Source organism: Cygnus olor, chromosome 18, assembly GCF_009769625.2.
Source record: "Cygnus olor isolate bCygOlo1 chromosome 18, bCygOlo1.pri.v2, whole genome shotgun sequence".
In the NCBI taxonomy this organism is placed as follows: domain Eukaryota; kingdom Metazoa; phylum Chordata; class Aves; order Anseriformes; family Anatidae; genus Cygnus; species Cygnus olor.
Window position 1 is genome coordinate 11,536,179 of NC_049186.1, and position 12,522 is coordinate 11,548,700.

At 58.6% G+C, this 12,522-nt stretch overlaps 1 protein-coding gene across 20 annotated transcripts in view; it reads right to left on the reverse strand.

Moving 5' to 3' along the window:
* Nucleotides 1–9,980, reverse strand: part of LOC121057155 — a 190,494-nt gene extending 180,514 nt beyond the window's left edge. For 6 of the 20 annotated variants that reach the window (XR_005813664.1, XR_005813665.1, XR_005813667.1 and 3 more), the window contains exon 1: nucleotides 9,738–9,980. The gene's annotated coding sequence lies outside the window, so the exon portion shown is untranslated. Of the gene's footprint in view, nucleotides 1–1,535; nucleotides 1,545–2,723; nucleotides 4,098–9,737 lie in introns of all 20 variants that reach the window. The other 14 variants (XR_005813672.1, XR_005813663.1, XR_005813666.1 and 11 more) reach the window with 11 other exon arrangements.
* Nucleotides 9,981–12,522: the final 2,542 nt, after the last annotated feature.

Genomic DNA, 12,522 nt, shown 5'->3' on the forward strand with positions numbered 1-12,522 from the left:
TGGTTGGGGGATTTTGTTGTTTATTTGGGTTTATTTCTTTTTTGTTGTTCATTTTGAGCAGAGATCCACCTTAGAAAGATGCTGGATAAAACTAGATCTACGCTACCCTTCCCTTGCCATGGTCACGCCTGTGACCACAGCACACTCTCCACAGTCACCCTCTTTTCTCCCACCCTCTGAAGTGGACTGAACCTACTAAGAACCCCATATAACACACCTCAGATAACAAGCCCAGGCCCACACCCCACTCATTCCCTCCTCTCCCTTCTCCTCCGAGCCCCCCAGCCCCGCACCACCCGCAGCAGCCGAGGCTCTGGAGCCGCAGAACCCAAAGGGGAGGCGCAGCTGAGGGTGCTGCTGTCCGACAGCCTACGCTGGGAGCCGCACAGCCGGGGGGGGCTACAGGATCCGGCCCTTTCTGAGCCTGGGGCAGAGGTTTCCAAGCCCCGTGGGGGGGGGATGCTCAGGGGGCCCTTGCCCTGCTCTCCGCCACCGGCAGGCGGCAGCGCGCACCCGAGCGCAACACCACGGGACGGATCCGGAGCCCGCTTACCCTGGGATCTACTGGCCCCGGAGCAGGAGAAAGGTGAGGAAGGGGCCAGTGGCCCCCCAAGGAACAGGCCACAGGCCAGTGTGCGTGGCGGGGTTTCGCGATTTAGGTCGTGTTAAAGGGTTTGTGCAGCTCGGAGCTGGAGGTAGGGATCGCCGCAGCGGGATCCCCGTCTGTCCTGCAGGATGCAGGGAGCGCAAAGCCAGAAGCAGGACCGATGCCACCACGCGAACCATGTGGCCACCACCAGCAGCCTCCCAGGACGGAGGCACCTGCCCAGGGCAGCCACGCTCCCAGCAGAGCCAGCGGGGCTCGGTGCAGTCACTGCACACAGCAGAGAGCCGCCGAGCCGACGGCCAGGGCGCTCTTTTACATTCATCCCTCAAAGAGAGGAAGATGCCATAGCAAGGCCAAGCTAAGTACTGAGCTGCGTTGTGATGGTTTGGGGTGGAAATCTCTGCCTCGCCTTAGCCCAGGGAGCTCAGCACTCGAGAAGCTGCAGCACTACCAGCAAGAGGGCGTGCGTGCTCCTCCCTCCTCCCCACGCTTCAGAGGCAGGGACAGGAAGCCAAGGGATGAAGGCAAGTGCTTGGTACGTTCAGATACTCAACGAGGGAAAACCCACAGTCCCAAGGGCCTGCGAAGAAGCTGAGATGCGTAACAGCACCAGTCAGACACAAGGGAAATTGATTTAAATAGCTCAGCCCTGTTCAGCTAGCTGGGAGTTTGCAGTGTAAAACAAATCAGCCACTTGCCTCCTCCGCTTTGCATTTGCCTTCTCCATCCATCCTGAAAAGCACCCAGCTGGCAGAGCTGTCTCTGGGGAAGGCTCACCACATCCTCTGGGGGTTCCCACTCGGCAAAAGGGAAGAACAGCACCTTTACATCTCTGCTCCCTTGAACCAACCACCCCAGCACAGGTCACTGCTCAGCTGCTGCAGAGCATCCACAGCTGCACAGCTCCTGAACGGACCCCGGCACAGACCCCACAACCCTGCCAGCCCCCATCAGGCTCTTTTTGGACTGAACACCAGCAAGCAGGAACATTGGAGCCCTAGCCCAAAACAAAAGCGTACTTTAAAAGTCTGCTTTAAAAGTTTTTCATGGCAGCAATTTCCCTTCTGTTCATTACATTTCTCAGCCTCGCTATCCCAGGCCAACACTCCCTCCAGGAACACACACCAGAAAGCAGTCCAGGCAGGGTGAGCCACAGCATCTCCCCAAGAAAGTCATTTCTGCTATGCCCCAGAAACCAGTGGACTGTGAGGCTTGAGCCATCCCTCCAGGATAACACCAGAGTCAGAGGCGCTTTGGGGTGCAGAGCCCCAGGGAAACACCAAACTGCACCCGCAGCGCCCTCCAGGACAGGACAAGCCTCCCTCTTCTCCAGCACGGGAGTCACCAGCTCATTCTCCACCCAAGTCAAAAATCACTGCACTTATTCTTCATCCTCCCAGGCTTACACAAAGCCACTGCTACTCTGCAAAGCCCGTGGGGCATGATGCTGAGAGGTGTGCCCAAAGCATCAGCGCTGATACAAGCTGCCCCCTCAAAAAACCAAAGCCCTGGCATCATTTGCTGGCAGCCCCCCGCCTTCCCCAGCACTTTCTGTTTCAGGGAGGCTTACAGCTCCCCTCCGAAGGGAGCGTGGCCACTTCCAGCTCATCCCCTGCACCCGCTCAGGACCGGGAGCCCCCCACAGTACCCTCGAGACAAGCTGCGCATTGTTCCCAGTAAGCCTCGCAAACGGCAGCTCCCCTGCACGGCTAGCACCAGCAGCTTCGACACGCTTTAAAGTGCGGAAAAGCAGCAGGGTGCCTCCATTCCGGGGAAGGAAAGAAAGAGAAACCTGCTTGTGGGCTGCCTCCCTTCAACTCCTTTGTCCATTATTCACCAGTAACTCCAGGGAGAAAGCTCTTATTTGGGATGAGATTTTAGGCTTAGATGGTGCTAAAAATCGGTGGTTTCATTAAAATAAGAGGGAAAAGCCACATCAGCTTTCAGAGCTATCCCGTCTCCTCCCCTCTTTACCCTGAAGTAGCAGGTAACTGGATTTGGCATTTTCCCCAAATGTGGGGAAAATACACCTTACAAGAAGCCAGCTTTAGTTCCACAGGAAGGCTTTTTTCCCCCCTTAAAAAAAAATAAAGGAAAGCAGGTATTCTTGACTCACCTAAGACCAGCAGGACTTGTCTTACACAGGTGCATGGACTCCGTCCTCCTCCAAAGAGCCACGATGCTGAATAGAGTAGCCCAAATAAGAGGGGGGGGGTGCTCTGCAGCCCTGGGCTGTAGCTGCTGCTTTCCCACACCTGCGAGCTGGGCAGTTTCATGCAACAAAGGCAGTTCCACAAGATCCGTAAAAACCGCTGCACTAGCGGGACGATGCCAAGAGAAATAATCCACCAGATTCGAGGAGAAGCAGGTGTCTGTGGCCTTCTGGCAGCAACGCTCGGTCCCAGACAGAGGCAGAAGGGAGCATCCAAAACCCTCCGCAGTCCACAGGGGCTCCAGACTCAAGATCCCAGCAAAAAGAAAACATCCCAGGACAAATCCTCCTGCTCAGGACTGTTTGCTTGGTCAAGGAGAAGTCCCAAGCCTGCACACAGTCAGGCTGATTGCTCCTTCTCACTTCTAGGTATGAAGACACTCCAGCAGCTATTGCATGTGCCCCTTTCGGTAACAGGGGGGTACCAAAACATGCAGAGAAACAAGTGTCAGGACAAGGGAACGGCTCAGCCAGCATGCACCTTGTCCTCCAGGTGTGCTGCCAGCTGCAGGAGCAGGGGGGCACCGAGCACATCCCACGCACAGCCGAAATATTCCCAAATTCAGCGTTCAGAAGCCAGGACTGTGTGCAGATGGAGGGTCACAGCACGGGACTTGTGGCGGAGAGCAGCTCCTCAGGGAGCAGGCAGCATCAGACGATTCTCTGCTCTCATTTTCCTGTCCCGGTTCTGCCAGTAGTGCTCATGCTGGTTTGACACGCAGGGCTAACAGCCGAAATCCATGCGCAGAAGGGGACAAGCGCTTCCTCGCGGGGCACCACATCTCCTCCACACCACAGCAGGGCAGGGAGCCGATCCCCCTGCTGCTGCTAGAGTTTCCTGATGAAATTAGCACCTGCAGCCGGGAGCCAGCCTGCAGCAGCTGTGCCGAGCTCTCCTGAAGGTCAGCTGGAAACCGCCAAGAGCCCCCGGAGGAGGTGGCTGAGCACAGCCCCCCGCTGTGCCTTACCTGTGGGCACAGCCTGGCTGCAGGCTCAGGGCAGAGCCAGCATCTTCCTCCTCGCTCCCCTCTCCAAAAGTGAGCAGAAATCACCAAGACACGGTCCCAGTGACCAGCGCCGACTGGAGAGCAGCGGGCACGCAGGATGGGTAGTGCTCGTTGGGACACATTTTGATTTACAGCTCGTGCACCAGGTCCACGCTCACACGGCACCGCATGTGTGCACGCACACAACTTTATTAGGGACACGTTAGTGCGCGCGCTGCCCCGCTTCGTTAGGGCGCTGCTGCTCTCCGGCACAAAGTCCGTATTTGTTTCCCTGCAGGGGTGGAAATAAAGGGGGTTTTGTGTTTTCTTCCTCTTCTCTTTGCAGGCTGGAGTGAGTTTATTTGACACTCCGGCACTCTTTGTGAGCTGAGTGCCCGAGGATAAATGCTACCCTTAAGAGTTACTTGGCGTTAGACAGAGGGACCCTCTTCAGAGGAGAATGGGGGGCTTGTTGGGATGGGGCGGGGGGGGCACGGGGAGGGGGCCTCCGAAGAGTGCCTATGGAGCCCTCATAGAAGGGTCTCTGTCCTGGGCCACAATAGAGCGAATTCTTAAAGATACCGGGAGCTGAAAGGAAGGAAGGAACTTTCCTCCCTTTTAAAAAGGATTTTCAGGAACAATTGAAGAAGCTGTAAAAAGGGGGGCATTATTCCCCATCCGGGCTGCCCCCTCCCCCTCGGCTGGGGAGGTCGGACACGGGGCCACGGGGACACCCAGGAGGCAGTGCCACTGCCACCGCCCCGACCCCAGAGCGGGACCCGCTCCTCCCATGGGCAGGTGCCAGCTGCTGGAGCCGCTTCTCCTCCCTGCGTCCTCCCCAGGTCTACCTGCCAGCACAGCTCCAGGCCACAAGGGATCCCCTGGGAAGATGTGACCCAAAGCGATGGGCCAGGAGCAGCAGGATGCCGCTGTCCTGCCAGTAAATGCACGCACCCCGTGTCCCCAGGGGGTGCAGGCTCACCCAGAAAGGGGGGGCACATCCAGAGACCCGCCAGGCAGCTCCAGGCGAGCAGCTCCTCCTGCCCAGCCCTGCAACAGGGAGCTGCCTGCTCTCTGCAGCCGTGCTCCATCCTACACAGCCCAGAAAGAGGAGCCAGAGCCCCAGCAGTTCTGCTGGGGAGCTGCAGCTTAGCACCAACTGACCCCAACCGCTTTCAGTGACCAATTTCAGCCCTTTCTACCCCATTTCTGCTGGTGACCAAGCCTCCCCCGAAGCACAGCTGGGCAGGATGCTCACGTACTATGCTGTACATTGCAGCACTTCTGGCATCTCACAGCAGCAACCACAACCCAGATGGGGATATTTTCCCACCCCAAAATCAGCCCTGCTTATCACACTGTGAGCTCAGAGGCAGACACCACCTCCTCACCCCACTGGACTTTGTTATTTCCTCCTTCACCTCCACCTTGCTGAGGAGATGCTGGCACCACACGTGTCAAAGTACGCCACAAAGCTCCAGCTGGCCACAAGCAGGCTGCTGGAGCTCACACGCAGCCCCTGTCCAGCAGGCAGAGACCAGCCTCCAAGGCTGCTTTCGGTGGAGGTGGCAACACTCAGTCACAGGTCCCACCTGGGACTCCCAGCGAGAGCCAAGCAGGGCTTCCGCGTCTTGGAAGCACCAAAAAGCTGCTGCCAGCTTTAATTCCTAGAGCTTACTTCCAAGCCCATTGCATGAGAGAGAGGCATTCGGCCACGCCACCAGGGAATGAGCCCCATGGCCTCTTGGTGTCACTGGCACCCCGGGTCCCAGCTGCTGGCAGCAGGTTCCTCTCCAGCGGTGCCGCCTACCCAGCCACAGTGCTGGGCTGAGCTGCACAGAGGTGAGCAGGGGGGTGCCACCTGCCAAAAAGCCACAATCCTTCAACCCATAAATCCTAAAGGAGCAGTCCCTGCACCTCCTGGCTACCAGCGTGAGCCCACGCACCAGAAGCGTCTTTTCACACCACCTTAGGAAAAGGTTTCCAGAATTGAGACCCGCTCAGTTCCACTTGTGAGACCTGAAGGAGCCCCAGCAGGAGCTCCAGGGGACTTCAGTGCCACCATGGAGCCTCCATCCACCTGGGCAGGAAGGGATGCTGCCACCCCAAAGCAGCCTCCTCCTGACCATGCATGCAATGGCAAATTTGCAAAAAAAATGCAAATTTGCATGCATGAGGCATGCGAACCATTCACAGCAGCGCTGCAAAGCCAGACTAGAGCCCTCAGACAGTACTGTGCGCCACGCAACAACCTTTTGGCCCTGAGGACCAATTCGTGGCGCATTAGAGGTTGTCTTGGACCAAACTGAGAACAGAGCCTTTGCTGTTTGTTCCTTTTGCAATACCACAGACAGCTTTGCTGCAGCCGTACCAGACAGACACGGCTCTGATCCCCTTCCAGGGAGAAGAACTGAGAAAAAGCTGCAGTAGGAGCAGGAAGAAGCTTGGCTAGATAACATTTGCTCCTGATCTGAAACCCATTCTGGGCTTCATTTTTGCAGGAAAGCTGCACAGCCACCCAAGATCAAACATTTATTTAAAGGCTTCGGTTTTAGCCCTCCAAAACATCCGTGGCTTGGCAGGCAGGGCCAGCCAGCTGAAGGAAAAGCATTACCTTCCTAGCATGGGTGCAGCCCAGCCCCGGGGCTGGGGTATTCACACCTCATCAGCTCTGTCTGGGAGAAGCCACTTGCAGATCAACCAGAAGCGAGAACAACCTCCCCAACCACATCCATCCCAGCCCCTTTTCCTCCTGCGTGCCGGTCCAGGAAAGCGCTGCCTGCGATTCAGCTGCTGCCACAGGGGGGAAAAACCCAAAAGGAAGAAGGGAAAACCCTGCAGCTCTGAAACCAGGCTACGGAGCAGGACGCGAAGCCACGCTGAAGCCAGGCTCTGTCCCCAGGGACTAGCAAGGTACCGCGCTGTAAACCCTAATCTCGTGTTAAGAGTTTTCATCAAAACCGAGCAGTATTTATTAGGGAGTTACAGGACATCATAAAAGTGTTTTCACGCAGTGTTTACACCAACACCAGGGGCTTTATGCTCCCATTTGCCCCTTCATTACTATTTTTAATACATCTTTCTGATGAAATAAGCTATCCCGAACAAGGCTGCCCTTTGTAATGCAGTTATAACTTTCTGGCTGGCCTTGGTATCTGGCAAAACATTGTGCTTTTCTTGCCCTCTCTTTTGTTGCTTCTCTCTTCTGCTCAAAGTTCAAACAAACAAAAAACCCCCAGCAAGTCGCATTGTGCTGCTGGCATTATCCCCCCATTGTCTGGGGCTAAGGGAGCCGGAGGGAGGGGGAGCACTTGTGGCCAAAGACATTTGATCTCCTAAAATTTAAGGCACTCACCATTCCTATTACGGAAGAACCCCTAGACAGAACAGCCTGAGTCTAAAACCCTCCACAGGCCAGATAAGCCAACTGCTGCTAGAGAACCCCCATCACCAAGGAGAAGCAATGCTGCTGCATTAAATATATTTGAAACCCAGCACAGGAGGAATGCACACCAGGGTCCAGCCCGCAGAGGAGGCAGGTCTGAGCCCAGGCTTCCAGATTTCACAGCTGCACTTCACAGCAGACAGAAGCATTCACTTTGGAAAGGTTCAGGTCCCAGCACCAGTCCACAGCACCCCCCAGGCTCTGCTCCGCACAGAGCAGCGGCGCGCTGAGCCCCGAGCCGGGCACGTAGAGACGAGGCAGGTACCCAAGTGTTTCAGAGACTATTCCTAGCAACTCCACAGCATGCAGCTGAATTTATAGCTGGTTCTCTAACAGTTTGTGATGCCCACTGCAATGTCTTCGACCGCCAGCCCTCCCTGTTTCAGGGCATCCCTCCTCTCCCAGCCCCAAAGGAGTGAATCCTCTTTCCCCATATAACAGCTCCCACACGGGGCTCTGCCAGGGCCTTGCACTGGAGGCAGCCCAGGCTGGCTGGGTGAACCTGTGGGCTTAGACTTAGGTCCTGGCAAAGCCCAGGAGATTTGGGGTGGGACAATTTAGGTCACCTCCCCAACACCCCCATCACTGCAGGCGGGAAGAGCCATTCTGGACCCACCAGCACTGATTTACTGGCTCAGAAGTGGCCAGCAGTGACACCAACATCCCAGCCACTGCCACCAAACGTGCCAGAGCACAGCACCTGAGCCCTGCAGAGAAAACAGGCGGACACAGACCCCATCCCAGCAGCTGGGGGCTTCCCCGCACCCCCCAGCAAGTTGGTGCCGTGCAGAGACCAAACACCAGCAGCGCAGCCCTCCTGCCCTGCAGCTCAGGAGACACCACGACAGGAATGCTCCTGGAGATAACAGCGAGTTCACTTCCTCCTGCCCGTGAAAGAAGTGGATTGTACTCCTCTCTACGGGTGTTAGGCTTGCAAAGTGCCTTTGCACTTTCAGTTACACACCCTCAGCCCGTCAGAAAACTGCCTCCCCATCATCGGGGGGCTGCAGAGCCCCTGCCAGAGGAGCTCAGCCTCGCTGCCGGCCAGCAGCACCCCAGGAAAGGCTGCCTCCAACACCCTGAATTAAATTTGGGGGTGCCACATCTCAGGCTGGTTTCTGTTTTACAGACTGCACATGGAAAGCAACCGGTAAACAGCTGCCTTTACAGAAAGGGCAAGTCCAAGGAGTTTTAGCTCTTTTTGCAGCAAACCCTTTGAGAAAGGAGAGCACAAGTGTTGCAACACCCCCCTTAGCCCACAGCTCTGCCTGATCAGCACAGGTGGGACCCCCACAGCTGTGGAGGGGTCAAGATAAACCAGAGAAACAGGTGAAGATTTTCCCACCCATCCCTTATTTTACGGGGAACTGAGAACACTGATATCCCAAAAATATCATCCCAAAACATCACCTGCCTGACAGCAGGCAACGAGCTCGGGGAGGAAGGTGTCCTCACACACGGTGTCTCAGCCTCTGAGCTGAAACCTCCCCTGGGAAATGCCCGGCAGAGGCACAGCTCCTTCCTTCCCAAGGCCTGAGTCACCGCACACCAGCCCTCTCCCCCTGCATTCATCCCCCCCAGCTGTGACCGTGATTATAAAAAGATGTCTCAATTAGCAGGAGAGCCGAGCAATCCCTCCGGTCTCCAAACCCTCCAGAGGAAGCGCATTCCGAGCCAGCAAAGAGCAACGCTAACAATGTCTGGGCAATAAAAACGCCTCTTGTTTATATCAAAGCAACCTCAAACATCCTTTCCCCAAACAAGCATCCCTCACCCTCCTTAGGGCTCGCACGCTGGAGGGGCAGCGCTGTCCTCCCTGTGCTGGGTCCCCAGGAGCAGACAGCACCAATGTCCGTGCGGAGCCGGCCGCAGGTCTAGCCTGGTGGGGTCTTTTTGTTGTAGCAAGCAAAATAAGGGAGTCATTCGTTTTTTTCCAGCGTTCGCACAAAAGTGCTCTTGTGCATCACAGGTACCTCGCATCGCCGCCCCCGGTCGAGTGTTCCCTGCTTAGGGCAGGCAGCACCAGAGGCTGGGGAGACCCCTGGGACCCCCGACAGGGCTGGGGAAGGGGCTGCAGGATCGCAGGACCCCCCCACCTCGCCCCTCCGGGCACCTGCCCGCAGCGCACCCAGGGCACGGAGCCGCCGGGAGCCTTTCTAAGGAGGTTTTCCCAGGGGAGGAGCAGGGAAAAAAAATCGTTAGAAAAAAAAAAATAAAATCAGGAAAAACACCGCCCGCACGGTTCTTCTTCGAGACAAGACACATTCCCCCCCCCCAAGTCTTCCGCGATCGTCCCCGAGGAGCAGCGGAGGGGGGGGGCGATGGGGTGATGCTGGGGGGGGCACCGGCACCGGGGGGACCGGCACTGGGGGGGTCCCCCAGCCCGGCTCAGCCCCCCCCGGTAACGACCCCGGGAGCAAGCGCAGGGCTGCCGCTGCCCAGCCGCCCCCCCCCCCGACCCCCCCCCAATACCGAGCAGGCACCTACCTCCTGCGGGCCGAGCCTCCCAGCCGCAACCCCCCCGCGGCTCCTGCCTGCGCCCAAACCGCTCCCGGAGCTCCGGCACCGCCATCCTCATCTTCATCCTCCTCCGTACCCACAGCCCCCGGGGGGGGGGGGGGGGGCGCTTCCACCTCCCCCCGCGGGGGAGACTCCGCGGCTGGGACCCGGGGATGCTCCGACTGCGGCGGCCGGGCCATTGCCCCCCCCTTATAAAGCCCGGCAGCGGGCGGCGCGGCTTCACGGGACTTGTAGTTCCTCCCCCCGGGCCGGGAGCCGCCCCCCTCCCTCCCTCCGGCCCTCCTCGCGTCTGTCCGTCCGTCCGTCCGTCTGTCCGTACCGGGGGGGGGGGGGGGACCGCTGGCGGTGCCCGTCCCTCAAGGGGGGGGGTCCCGGCCCCAAAGCCCGGGGGTCGCATCCCCCCCCCCCCCCCCGGGGCTTCTCAGCCCCCTCCCCCCCCGGCCACCAAAGCCCTCGTGGGCAGGATTCGTCCCTAAACCGCTGGGTAAATGAGTAACACCCCCCCACCCCCCCCCGGGGGGCTTAGCACCGAGCCCAATTGCTTCAGTCGTCCCGTCTATTAGTTATTGTTCCGTTTAATTATTGTCCCAATTATTAATTTAACTTAATTATTAACCCGCCTGTGGAATGAAGGGGCAATTAACCGCGCTGTTGACATCCAGGCTAATTTAAGGCCCCCTCTCGCAAGCACACCCAGTCCAGGCAAAGTCACCTGTAGGTCCCCAAGGGCTGGGTCCTTCCCCGGGCATTTCCCTGCAGCCCCATTTTGCAGCCCCATTTTTGTAGGGTGCAGGAAAAACGCCCTAAAGGAGACCCCAAGCAGGTGGCAGCGGGAGGGCGAACACCTCCGTGCCCGGTGCCGGACAAATTTTGGTCAGGGGTGAAGGGTACAGGAGGTGCTGGCCGGGGGGGGGGGGGGGGGACCCCACACATCCCCCGTCCCAGGGGGCTCAATCCGGCTCAGCAATCTCCCCCCATCGGCTGCAGGGGAGCGGATCCCGGCGCCTTCCCACCCGCACCGAGCTGGGATTTTTCTTCCCGCCCCCAGGAGTTGGAAACCTTGGGAGTTTTCTAGGACAAGGGAGCAAGGGGGCTGCGGGAGAAGGAAGGCGAGAGAAGGGAGAGAAAAGTCCTCCTGGCAGGTTTTCAGGGCCCGAAGCTGGAGTGGAAATGCTTCCCTTCCCTTAATTGCTTCGAGGCCAGATGAATTTCTTGAAGAAACCACAGCCGAAACGCTGCACAAGTCACATGGTTGTGCTTGTGTTGGCTGCGTGCTGAAGGAGGGAAAAGGTCATCGTTTATGGTATATTAAAAGGGAAAAAAAATATATATACTATTTTCGCGCTGTGGAGGAGGGGGTCGTGCTGCTTTTTCATCCTCCCCCCCCCCCCAGTTCTGTAAATTCAAACCTGTTTGGCGAGCAGCCGGCCGCGACGAGCAGCGGCGCTGGGAAAAGCGCCTGTGCGTGGCTCCGCCGCAGCCCCCACGGCCCCCCGAGTCCCCCCCCCCCCCCCCTCCATCCCCTCCTGTCCCCCAGCCCTGCGCCGGCCCCGCTCGTGGGGCGCAGCCGGTGCCGAGGAGCAGCTCGGGGCCCCGGTCCCGTGGGGCCGGCCGTCCCGCGGGGCTGCCTGGGCGAGCACGGCGCTGCGCCTCTGCAAGTCCCTGCAGATTCGGGGCCGAGCGGGTGAAGCGTTGTCTGCCCGACGACGGGACGGCTCCAGAGAGCTCACTGCTTTTTGCAAAGCGCGGGATTTGGCCGCCCTTTCCCTCTCTTTCCTCGCAGGTCAGTAAACGACAGAGGTTATTCCCCTCCGGCTGGAGCATGGTGACGGTGCTGTGCCGCCCGCAGCGAGGAGCTGCCTGCTGCCCTCGGCTCCATCCTCCCGGGACTTTCGGGAATCCTCCACCTGCCCACACGTGGCGGGCAGCCGGGCAGGGCTTCACACGAGAAACCCACACACGCAGCCTGCCCTGGGCGCCTCCACAGCACGCAAAGGGCCAGCGGCGGCTCCGATGGGCTGCGTCCAGCAGGCAGGGTCTGGCCGTGCTGTCGCTCACCTGTCCCAGCCAGAAATTCTCCCCAAAAAGCAGCTCGGGGCATAAAGCCAAGCTGGATAGTGGACGGACAGACAGACACGTGGACCCAGAGCCCGCCCAGCTGATCCGTAGCAAAGACACATCCTGCTGGGGAGGATGGGCTGGCAGCGCCCATAGGAAGGATGAGACCCAAAGCTCCTGGAGGCGATGGAAAGGCTCTTGCTGACCCCACAGAACTGGAACGGGGTCTTTACACAGCAAATCTAAGCTGTACAGGCTGGGAGCTTGGCAGCACAGGGCCATCTGTTCGGACAGCCTTGCATTTCTCAAGGCGAAACACCATTTTGGTGACTTAACTGGGCAGCTTCGCTTCCCCTCCCACCGCCGTTGCCCTCAGAGCCACGTGCAGAGGACACAGCACTGTTAGGCATCGCTGGCAGCATCGCCTGAAGGACGGCCACGAGCCCCTACGGCAGCTTCTGCTGGTGGAAAGGAGGGTGAGAAGTGCCCCGGTGCCCTGCACAGACCCCACAACAGCTCTGCCCGAGGGGCTGGAACGGCGAGCTGAGCTATTCCTCCAGCCAGGAGCTGGGCTTTGATTTACGGGAGGATCCCAGCCCTGGTTTTGCAAGAGCATGACGTGAGCGCGAAGGGTTTTAAAAGCTGCTGAACTCTGCTGTGCCGCTGCCAGGTGAGCCAGCACGCGAGCACGAGC